Source organism: Myotis yumanensis, unplaced genomic scaffold, assembly GCF_028538775.1.
Source record: "Myotis yumanensis isolate MYYU_CA2020_CCGP unplaced genomic scaffold, mMyoYum1.0.hap1 SCAF_8, whole genome shotgun sequence".
Lineage (NCBI taxonomy): Eukaryota > Metazoa > Chordata > Mammalia > Chiroptera > Vespertilionidae > Myotis > Myotis yumanensis.
The window spans coordinates 3,698,865-3,710,743 of record NW_027223759.1 but is presented as its reverse complement, the minus strand read 5'-3'; the positions used below and the strand labels follow the sequence as shown (position 1 = coordinate 3,710,743).

At 47.6% G+C, this 11,879-nt stretch overlaps 1 pseudogene; it reads left to right on the top strand.

Moving 5' to 3' along the window:
• The first annotated feature begins 7,685 nt into the window (after positions 1–7,685).
• Positions 7,686–7,819, top strand: LOC139015945 (U2 spliceosomal RNA; annotated as a pseudogene).
• The last annotated feature ends 4,060 nt before the right edge of the window (positions 7,820–11,879 follow it).

The window sequence follows — 11,879 nt, the reverse complement described above, 5'->3', positions numbered from 1 at the left end:
CCTTTTTTAAATTGAGGGAGAGAGAGAGAAACATCAGTGAGAGAGGAACATCATAGATCGGCTGCCTCCTGAACGCCCCCTAAAGGGGATCAAGCCCGCAACCTGGGCATGTGCCCTGACCAAGAATTGAACCGGTGACCTCTTGGTTCCTGGGTGGACGCTCAACCGCTGAGCCACAACGGCTGGGCCAGGGCCCAATTTCTATGGGTAATTCTCATGCTTTCCCCCACTTGCTGGGAGCTAGAGGTGCACTCGCTTCTAGGTTAACCTACACTCACATGGCCTCTCCCTGCAGCCTCTGCTTGGCCAACCTCACTATGAGGAGGTGCTTCTTTGAAACGTGTTTGAAGATCCGGGTGCATTTTTTGTTCTCTGCTCAGAAGTCACTAATAGTCACCGTCATGGCTCCACCATAATAACATCACCTGGTCCTAAGCCAGCCACACCCTGCGGAAGAAGGACTCCCTATGTGAGGAAATCGGATCCACTAAGCAGCCTGGCCTGCTTCTAGTGCTCCCACTGGCACAGGCAAGTGCTCTCACTAACATGGTTGTCAAGAGATCGTATCTGAGACCTGGGCTGAGCCACGGTGCAAGCTCTGTAGGCCGTCTGCCACAGGGGGAGTGCCGCTCAGCCAGAAGCTGGGCTCCCGGCTGGCAAGTGCAGTGGCAGTGGAGGGAGCCTTTCCTGCCTCCACGGCAGTGCTAAGGATGTCCGACTGACGGCTTAGGCCCGCTCCCCCTGAGGAGTGGGCCTAAGCCATCAGTCGGACATCCCCCCAGATAACAACACCTCCCTGTTGTTACCTGGGGGGATGTTCCCTGTCACCCCGGGTTCAAGAGTGAAGAGCCGGGCCGGCATGAGCATCAACCTATGAACCAAAGAGATCACAGTTGGATTCCTGGTCAGGGCACATGCCTGGGTTGTGGGCTCCATCCCCAGTAGGGGGTGTGAAGGAGGCAGCCAATCAATGATTCTCCTCATCATTGATGTTTCTATCTCTCTCTCTCTCTCTCTCCCTTCCTCTCTGAAACCAATAAATATATATGTATTTTTTAGAATAAAGAGAAACTGAGTAGACCACAGCCAGCCCCTGGGGCAGGGTGGCATGAGCCACCCCTTTGCAGTTATAAGCTGCTGAGACCTGGGGGATGTTTGTTACTGAACATAACCTAGCGATCTTGCCTGGGCTTGAGTCCCATCTCCTGGCCCTGTGACCTTGGACAAGTTATTTCACTTTTCTGAACTGAGTTCATGTGTGAAACAGGGATGATGTGTGAAATTACTGGTGCATACTTACAAACACTAGTTGTCATAACTATGAACTATTATTGTTAATAATAAGAATTGTACTTCTTACTGCCATGGGGAATTTTCTTCTAATTTATTTTAGTGATTTTCGGGGGTGGGGGAACTGTTGTTATCTGAAAGAGAAGGTACATGATATTCCTTTTTAGTAACGCATAGTCACAGACCCCGAGTTCCAGCACATATACTGCTGGTCATCTGTAGCTAGAACAAGAAATTCCTCCTCAGTGTGACGTAGCTGTTCAACAGCACAGGTGGCTTCCCTGAAGTCATTTTGTGTGTTTTTCCAAGTTTTCTGTTATTGAAGCTAGCCCGGCAGGGGGCAGGCCCCTCTGAGACTGCGGACCAACCTCTCACACGTTTACATCTTTCTCTAAAGAGAACCCTGAATATTCATGGGATCCTCAAAGGAACCGGTGAACCCTCTCCCCCAGAATACTAGCAATGATCATCAATCTCGATAGGTTAAGAATGTTTCGTCTCTGCTACTAACGTGGAACTGTTCAGCATCTGGCCGCGATTCACTAAGAAACTCATCCAATTAAAAGACTTCAGAAGAAGCCAATAATTCTTACAGTGAACGTGTATGTTAAACGAAGCTGGATAGATACACACACACACACTCACAGACATGTATATAAATGTGTTCTGAATTTTAAACAGAGGGGCCTGATTAAATGGGGTGTCTATTTCGGGACTATTCCCAGTAGAGCTACCTATATTTGATAGAGAGAGCACTAATCAACTATGAATATTCATAGCTCTGGGATCTGCCTGTTAGGACCCCACAGCGCAGTCCTGTACAGCGCAGCGTGCTCTCCATCACCGAGCAGGGGTGAGATCACTTTCACCTCAGCATATGGAACTAGAAGTGTTATCAGTGGTCACTAAATGATCGCTTTTTATTGCAGGATCTGACTCTGAAGCCTCACCCCACAACCCATGGGTCCATGACTACCTCCGAGAAGCTTCCCTCGGACTAAGAACAATATCTGTCTGTTTACTTCACTGGTTCTCAACCTTCTGGTCCTTTAAATACAGTTCCTCATGTTGTGACCCAACCATAAAATTATTTTCGTTGCTACTTCATAACTGTAATGTTGCTACTGTTATGAATCGTCATGTAAATATCTGATATGCAGGATGGTCTTAGGCGACCCCTGTGAAAGGATCGTTCAACTGCCAAAGGGGTCGTGACCCACAGGTTGAGAACCACTGCTCTACTTGCTCCTCATTTCGTAAATGTGTCCCTCTGGGCTTGGACGAAGGTGGGAGGGGAGGGCCAAGCATTGGGCAAGGGGTGCCGGCATCACCAGGCCAGCTGCCTTCTCAGGAAGTTAGCAGAAGCTCTGTGTCAGTCAGCCAACCAGCCCCAGTCCTTTGCTATAAATGTACACACACATCCGGGATCTAGAGGTGGCCGCTGGGGAAACCTTGGTGCTGCTTATGTCGAGGTTGATGCCTCTCTTGGGTCTCTCGCTGCCAGGCATGGTCGCCTCCGCCACCCCTTGTTTCTCAGCACTGGACACAAGATTAAAATTTCCCAACCCTATGAAAACATGTAGTAACCCTCCATCCCATCAATCCAGCCTTGCAGCCTTTCCATGGGAGAACAAGAAATAAACCCAATCCCTGCGATGACTTTACCACGGGAAACTGTTACTACACGGAAATGTGAAGACGAAGGGCTGTCTGCAAGGCTGATCCACCTGCAGGCGTGTTTTATGAGGAACGCACACCTGCTATGACTCTGTCTGAATAAGGAAAGCGATCCCTAAATCCTCAAAAGAATTCCTTAGGTTGAAAAAGTACATATAAGAGCTATTAATTCCCTATGTACAACCTCCAGTTAAATAAATATGGGGGTAGGGGAGTCAACTATGATGAGAATCATGGATCGGCTGCCTCCTGCACGCCCTCTACTGGGGATCGAGTTCGCACCCCAGGCATGTGCCCCAACCAGGAATCGAACCGTGACCTCCTGGCTCATAGGTAGACGCTCAACCACTGAACCGTGCCAGCCAGGCTGAAGCTTAAACTTTTAAAAGGGGAAAACAAAATAGAAATGATGAAAAACGTACAATTCAACAGCTGGGTACAGTTCCAAGCCCCAGGCCACGGAAGGAGGATGTTTGGGGACAGGGCTCAGGAACACACGTCCTCACACAGCGCCAGGGGCTGGTGAAGCACACACAGCTGGAAGTGTGCAGTCTGTGGTCTCCCCAAAGAGCCACTTTTCAGCGCTACCCCGCAGTCTAGCCTCCCGGGCCTCTCAGCAGACAAGGCTCCCCTCCTCCTTTTGTCCCTGGATCCGTGTGATGGGTCAGCCACCGCTCCCCGAGATATCCACACCCTCATCCTCAGAATCCGTGGCCCTGACCTGACAAAACGCCTTTACAGGTGTAAGTGACTCGCCTTGAGATGGGGGGGCGGGGGGAGGGGGGCGGTCCTCCGGGATTATCTGAACGGGCTCAGTGTAACCACATCCTTACGGGCAGGCTCGTGGGTCAGCAGAGGGAAGACGTGGCAATGAGGAGAGGACCCGGTTAGAGAGCTTCAGAGGCGCCAGCTGCTGGCTTTGAAGGTGGAGGAAGGGAGGGGCCACAAGCCAAGGAACATGGCCTCCAGGAGCTGGAAAGAGCGAGAGCCCAGGTTTGCCTCCAGGTTTTCTGCCTCCGGAAGGAAGCGGCCTGCCCGCACCTGGTGTCAGCCCTGCCCGCGCCCAGCTCCAGCTCTGACCCAATGCATGGCCTGTGTTACACAGCGAAGGGAAACGAGTGCACGATGCAAAAGACACAGGAAGGAGAATCATTTAGGCACAAACGGTGCTATTTCTGAAGCAGCTACCTCGTTTGGAGATCCTCCCACACAAGAGATGCCATATTTAGTGCCCCTGTGGGATTTATATTTATTAAACCATTTCTTTGACTCGAGGACTTAACCTGTCGTTGGAGCGATCATAGTAAGCAATTCCAGAAGCTTAAAGGATAAACACCAGCCCGGCTGGCGTGGCTCGGTGGGTGAGTGTCGACCTGTGAAGGAGGCGGTCATGGTTTCATTCCCGTCAGGTTGCGGGCTTGACCCCTAGTATGGGGCGTGCAGGAGGCAGCCGACCAATGATCCTCTCTCATCGTGGATTTTTCTGTCTCTCTCTCCCTTCCTCTCTGAAATCAATGAAATTTTATTTTAAAAGAAAAACAACTCTCAGTTGCTGGGCAGTAGTAAGATTCCCTTCCAGGTTCGGTTTTGCCAGCATTATCATTAGAAGATGCGGAAGGCCCTCTACTGGGTACAGCTCATAACACCCTCTCCACTCCCGTCTGCTTCCAGAGAGCGGACACGTCTGTAAAGCCTCAGTTCAGAGAGAGAAATCCGGAAAAGCATTCACAACAGACGGGACGTTCTTCCCGTGATGTCGTCAGTTGCCTGTAAAACCTGGGAAGGAACACACCCTGGGAAAAGCCGTCAAAATCCTCTTACATTATCAGGACTTTTAAAGATGCTAGTAGAAGGGTGAGCAGCTGCCACATGCTCTCACTCACGCTTTGCTGGCCCGTGCTCACGGGGTGGAGGGGAGGTGGGCTTCCGTAGCTGTGGTTCCCCAACGCGAACGAACATCACCTCCCGGGACCGCTGGTGAGACACAGCTGGCTGGACCCCATTTCCAGGTTCCTGTCTCAGGAGGTCGGGGCGGGCCGAGGAGTTGCATTCCTTGTGTTCGGGGTGCTGCTCTGCTGTCTGACCCTGAACACGGTGACAAGAGCAGCGGCTCCCACATTGCCTGCACGCTAGCATCGCCGGGAGCTTGTTCAAGTCCTGGCACTCGAGCCACAGCCCAAGCAGATTAAGTCTGATTTCCTGGAGGTCAGACCCAGGCCTCACGAGTTCAAACTCCCCAGGTGGTTCCAATGTGCAGCCAAAGCTGCAAACAGCTGCCTAGAAACCAAAATAATAGCCATAGAGAATGGACCCAGGAAATGTTAGAGAGCAGGGGCCGGGGCCCAACCCGTGGCTGCCCTGGGCCCTACAACCCCCTCTCAAGCACATGTTTCTCCTGCCTCCGATCCAAAGGAATGAGAATGCAATGCCACAGCCCACTGCCCAGTCGACACCATGACATTTCTCTTGCATCTCGAAGCTAGGGAGACATAGTAACCTGTTGAAAATGCTAATACAATTCCAAATACTGCCTGTCTGTTTAAAATTTTATGATAGTTTCATATTAAATTGCAGGACAAGCCTTTAATCTTTTTTTTTTTTTTTTTTTTTTTTACAAAAAGACTCAAAGGAGTGGTAGTTTCTTATATAAAATAAAATAAAAAATTAAAAAATAATAAAAATAAAATCCCAGTGCTTTATTTCTCAAACAGCTCCAATATTTTCTTTTCTTTTCTTTCTTTCTTTCTTCCTTTCTTTTTTAGAGAGTGGAAGGGAGGGGGAGAGAGAGAGAGAGAGAGAGAGAAACATTGATGTGAGAGAGACACCTCAATTGGTTGCCTCCTAAACACGCCCCAACCAGGGCCAGGGATCAAGCCCGCAACCAAGGTACATGCCCTTGACCAGAGTCAAACCAGGAAACCTTCAATCCGCAGGCCAATGCTCTATCCACTGAGCCAATCCGGCTGGGGCTGTATTTTCTATTTTTTAGGCAGTTAATGTCCTGTGCTTCATACCCAAATATTTCTTGTCAATATTTCTTGTCATGATTATTCACTGGTTCCAGACAATGTCGAATCACTTGTCACCTCTGAGCTCTGGTCTTATTATTTGAAATTGATACTTTTCTACTGATACCTACATGACCTGGAACTTAGACTACCTACCAGTTTACTATTTCTGCTCCTTTTTGAAACCAGCTGCCAGGCCGCACTGCCCTTGGACGCACAGCTTTCCCTGCTGCTTCCTGTGGGAGGAGCCCGGAAAAGAACTGCCTTATAGGGGTGATTTCTTTTCTGTCGTCTGCCCCCAGGAGCAGCTCTCAGCTATTCAGAACACTCCCATCCGTGATCTGGTCTATTTACTGATTCTATTCCTAGATTGGATTGATATATGTACAGAAAGATACTTTACTTTGGATTCGAGCACCCATCGATAAATATTATAAATCCCTTAAGCAAATGTGTTTGTAACGTACAGTAAGAAAGAGCTATTAAAGCCCCATTTATTTCTCCCAGGCTATTTGCTGTAAAAGTCCTTAAATATTTACTCTCCTATATAAAGGAAATTTATACATTCTTTCTGCTTTTACTTCCTGGTAGGAATTGAGCTTCAGACCATCCTTTCTTCCGTTTTCTCCGGGTGATGGTGGAGGATGAGAGCAGAAGACGGACCCTCCGGACCACCTCTCTCTTTAGCTCATTTTGTGGAAAGATCCTGTGACCCCATGTGCTGCATCACGGGTGGGGGAGGGGGGGTGGGGGGGTGAGTCCCCCACCGAACACAGACCAGGTCTTATTTATGGAACTATTTAGTAAAAACATCAACCTAGAGGAAAAATTAAATGAAGGTGAATTATGTGACTTACTTCATCAATGTCAAAGAAATTAAAATATGGAAATGTATGTCAAATGGGTTATTTAACATCCAACGAGTCACACACGTGCACATAAATAACTACTTTCAGACTGGGAGGGGGAATCCCTGAACTCAGTCAAACTAAGGAGCACATACAAACACACCAAACACAGGTGTGACAGGTGAGTCTGACTTGTGTTTCACTTTAACATAAGCGTGTTTCCACAGTGTCTGTGTATTATTTTCCTGATAACACGGGGGCTGACAAGGAAAAGTTGGTGTCCTCCACCCCGACACCCCCACGTGTTTGTAGGTGTAAGTAGGTCCACACCATCAACACTACACTTTAATTGCTCTCTGTCGTTGTTGGATAGTTTTCTTCATAAATACATGAAGATGTCCATGGTAAAACCACCCTTGTGGGCTACTACAGTATGTGGATATATCCTAATGTGTTTAATCCATCCCCTATTGATAAACATTTAAGACAATCCAGTATGGGAAACACCTTGGCGAGAAATAACCCTGCAGCGTGCGTCCAACTACTCCGAGCACCATCAGGGAGGTTCCCACACACAGCTCGCCTCTGTGCTACATGGGCCTCCATGTTCCTGTCCTTGCCACCCAGTGCCAAGGTTGCACCTTTTAGATTTTTATTAGAGAACTAGAGGCCCGGTGCACAAATTCACGCACAGGTGGTTGGCTGGCCGTAGGAGGTTAGCCGTGGGAGCACACTGACCACCAGGGGGCAGCTCCTGCGTTGAGTGCCTGCCCCCTGGTGGTCAGTATGCGTCATAGCTACCAGCCGGTCGTCCGGTCATCTGGCCTTAATGGTCGCTTAGGCTTTTATATATATAGATTGTATCGCTTCTCGGCCTTTTGGCTAAGATCAAGTGTAGTATCTGTTCTTATCAGTATATATAGATTGTACCTTACTCCCAATGCTTCTATTCCTATTAGTTAGGATTGTGCTGCCACTAACATGAATAAACCCCCAAATCTCAGCAGCTTAACCTAATGCAATTTTATTTCTCTCTTACCTAGGACCGGTTAGGCCATGGAGATGAGGGGCTCCTTCTCCAGCCTCCTTCAGAAACAGCCCAGCAGGTGCCCTGCAGTCCCAACGAAACCCGCCCCAGCTCCCCTGCACCGGCACCCAGCCCGCAGGCGGGAGAGAGGCTGAGAGGGTGGAAGGCGAGTAGGAGCTCAGCACTTACCACCTCTGCTCACACTCCCTTGGGAAGAAGCCCTTCTCAGGTGCACACCTGGCTGCAAGGGAGGCTGAGGAATGCCCGCTATTTCTGTGCCCAGAAGGACAATCAAACAAGCCGGGCACATCGCCAGCCACGTCGACCGCAGCACTGCATGGAGCATTCAGCCTCGGACTCCGTCATGCCCGGCCAGAGGGTCTCGGCGAGGGAAATATTCTGACGTGTACAGGTGTTTACTCTGAGGTCGTTGAAAAATCCATACACAGAGATAAAGACACAAAGAAGCAGAATGCTAATGTGGAGCCCACTGAGGCGATGAAATATTACACAGCCGTTAAAGATGATTTTTATTAAAACGTTTCATGCCATAGGAAAATGTTTCTGATGCAATATTAAGGAAAAACAGGACACACATTTGTACACAGAACATGTATCATGTGTCTATTTTAAAAGAGCAAAGTGACGGAAAGGAAATGTGCCAACATGATAACTCCTCCCCCCCTTCCCCCCGTGGGAAAGGACGGGTTTGTCAGTTTCTTCTGTTTATGATTCTTGTTGTCCAAATTGCCCAAAATGCAATACCGTCGTCATCAGAAATAAAATGTACATTCTCCTAAGACATCGTAAACTCATAGCCCGTCTAGGTGTTCTAGTACTCTAACCACCTCAAATGCCAATACCTTTCATAACAAATTCAGGAAAGTAACATATTAAAATCACATCTCTTTATCCTTTTAAAAACATTATGACTTCATTATACAGTCCGGGAAGGTACTTTGAACTGGATAAAGGTAACACAGTTTCTCAGAGATGACACTCCTGTAGGAATGCAGTTTTTACATATGTTTATGTAATGCTTTCCGGGTTTTGTTTTTTTAAATCTTATTTGCAAAAATGCCTGCCTCCATCTCTAAAGAGAGTTATCTTCTAGTGCACGGGGTTGCTCGCTCTCTCTCCGCCCCTCCTCCCCCCTCCCCCACTCCTGCAACGTGTAAACCACAAAGGTACCTGGCACTTGCATGGGCAGATGGTGTTTACCGCGCCTGGGTTTCCAGCAGCAGCTCACCCTGGGTGCGGCCACCTGCGTCTGCTCTGGGGGTAGACTGACAAGTAAAGACACCAAACCGCCCGGTCAGTGCCACCTCGCTGGCTTCTTAGCGCAGAAAATGGGTGTTGGCCACATTTCACCAACAGTTTCTATCAGCGCTGACTTGGCCGGTTCCAGACTCTTCCTAATCAGATATTCCCGACTCTCGGCTACTCGCCTGAAATGAGGCCATTATTCCCCTTATCCGGACACACCTTGGAGACATTGCGGGCTCCGTTCCTGACACCACAATAAAGCAAATGACACAATACAGCCGGTCACACAGTTTTGGGGGTTTCCTAGAGCACATGAAAGATACCTTGACACTGCAGTGTCGTCTATTAATTGTGCAATCACATTATGTCTCAAAAACCACGTGCATAGCTACATTTTAAAATATTTCATGGCTAAAATAACGGTGACCCTCATCTGAGCCTTCAGCCACTCGTCTTGCTGCTGGTGGGGAGTCTTACCTTCAACTTGTACCAAAAAAAAAAGAAGCAATACCTGGGAAGCACAATAAAGCAACGTGCAATAGAGAGAGGTGTGCCTGAGTGTAGTGCTTTGCGTCTATTGCTTGTCAGCGTGTGAGTGAAGGACTGCTGGCTTTTCGCTCACACTGGAGGGTTATTTTTATGTCGGAATGGATAATGCTTCTCTTCCTCAGCCACTGTGGCGCTAGGACTGCTTGTCTAAATCTGCGGTCAATTAACATGCATGACTAATTATCTGCCTTCCCTTCCCAATGTGCTCCCAAGGGAATCTGACATGTGGGCAGGAGACCCTGCGGAAGAAATGGAGGGCGAGGACAAAGCCCGGTGCTCCTGCTCTCTTCATGGAGACAGTCCTTCGCACTTACTTTTTTTCTACTTAAAAATGAGTTCCCAGCGCCCTCTCTCACGCCCACTCTGGTGTGTACCGGGATTATTTTCTATTGTAAGTTGTATTTGTGATGTTTTTCTATTTCGGAAAGGAGAAGGGAAAACTTCAAAATCCGGATACCTAGTAAATGCCTTGATAATTACCCCCAGGTCTGCACATATTTTTATCTATTTTCTGACCGTGCTTAACAGACAGTGGGTAACTGTGAATGGCAAAAGTATGAAGCTACTGACACAATTCCGGAATCTAATCTTTAATGTTTTTTTTTGCCAGGGATTATGTAGAAACTTATAATTATGTGTGACTTTGGATTTACTTCGTCTTTATCTTATATGAAAGTATAATCAAAATCAGCCTGCTTCCTCGCTGCTGCAAATCTCCTTAACGCGCCTGTTCAGATGGCTCCCCAATTCTCATTTTCTCTGTCTTTTCTTATTATATTAAATCCCGATATCTGAACACTGAACCCGATAGTCGCATTACCACGTTCTTTTTAAAAATACAGATCATATCTCTTCTTCCTGTATTTTTACATCACCACTGTGGTTTTTTTTTAAATCCTTGGCAGGTTGCAATTAGATTTCTAGCCTGCCATTGTGTTACACCAAATGCCATGATTACGGGAGAAATAATTCGCTTTGTTTAGCGCGCTGCTCAGATGGCTGCAGCGAAGCTCTGACACCCAGTGTCACCCCCGTTCTTTAATTATAGTTTTTAATCTTTCCTGGTTTGCCATTCTCTCAGTAGATTAATTCTTTTTTTTCTCTAAAATTCAGAAACCATCTGGGTTTAATAATGTTTATTAATTAAAATTATAATATCCTGTTGCTTTTTTTTTCTCCCTGCGGATCCGCCGGAGTGACTTTGTTCTTCCCAAACTGTGGCCTACAACGTTGGGAGGACGCTGCGGGCGGCCACGCAGACTTACCCTGGGCAATCGGGTGCGTTTCTGAGAATTTTACTCTTACTATGCTTTTATTTTCTTTCTTAAAAGTATTTTTATTGATTTCAGAGAGGAAGGGGGAGGGAGAGAAAGGTAGAAACATCCATGATGAGAATCACCCCCCACCAGAGATCAAGCCCGCACCCTGGGCATGTGCCCTGCCCGGGAATCGAACCAGGACCTTCTGGTTCATAGGTCGATGCTCAACCCCTGAGCCGTGTGGGCCAGGCACTGTACCCCCCTGGCCGCTCTTCAGAGATGCCTCTGTTTGTGTGGTTATGGACGCCATCCGAAGGGCAAGCCCTGGGGGGACTTTCTGATACCCAGACCACAGCGCTGTCGGGTACTGGACTCTTCCCTTTTGTAGCTTCTGATGCAGTGTTATTGTCACTCTTTCAAATCACGTGGGTTTAATCAATGGAACTTGGAGAGCTATTATTTTTCTAGAAATAACTACTACTTGAATCATCAAGAATATCATTCATTGATAGAAGCAAATATCAAATAGCAGTCATTCAGTAGTCTTTCAAATTTCAAGCATCACTTACAGAGCACAGGAAAGACTATCCCCTTTCTTTCAGGTGTGTGTGTGTGAATATGTGTGTGAGTGTGTGTGTGAGTGTGTGAGTGTGTGTGTGAGTGTGTGTGTGAGTGTGAGTGTGTGTGAGAGTGTGTATGAATATGAGTGTGTGTGTGAGTGTGTGTGAATGTGAGTGTGTGTGAATGTGAGTATGTGTGTGTGTGAATGTGTGTGTGAATGTGAGTGTGTGTGTGTGTGTGAATGTGAGTGTGTGAATATGAGTGTGTGTGTGAGTGTGTGAATGTGAGTGTATGTGAATAAGAGTGTGTGTGTGAGTGTGTGTGAATATGTGTGTGAGTGTGTGTGTGGGAGTGTGTATAAATGTGTGTGTGTGAGTGTGTGTGTGAGTGTGTG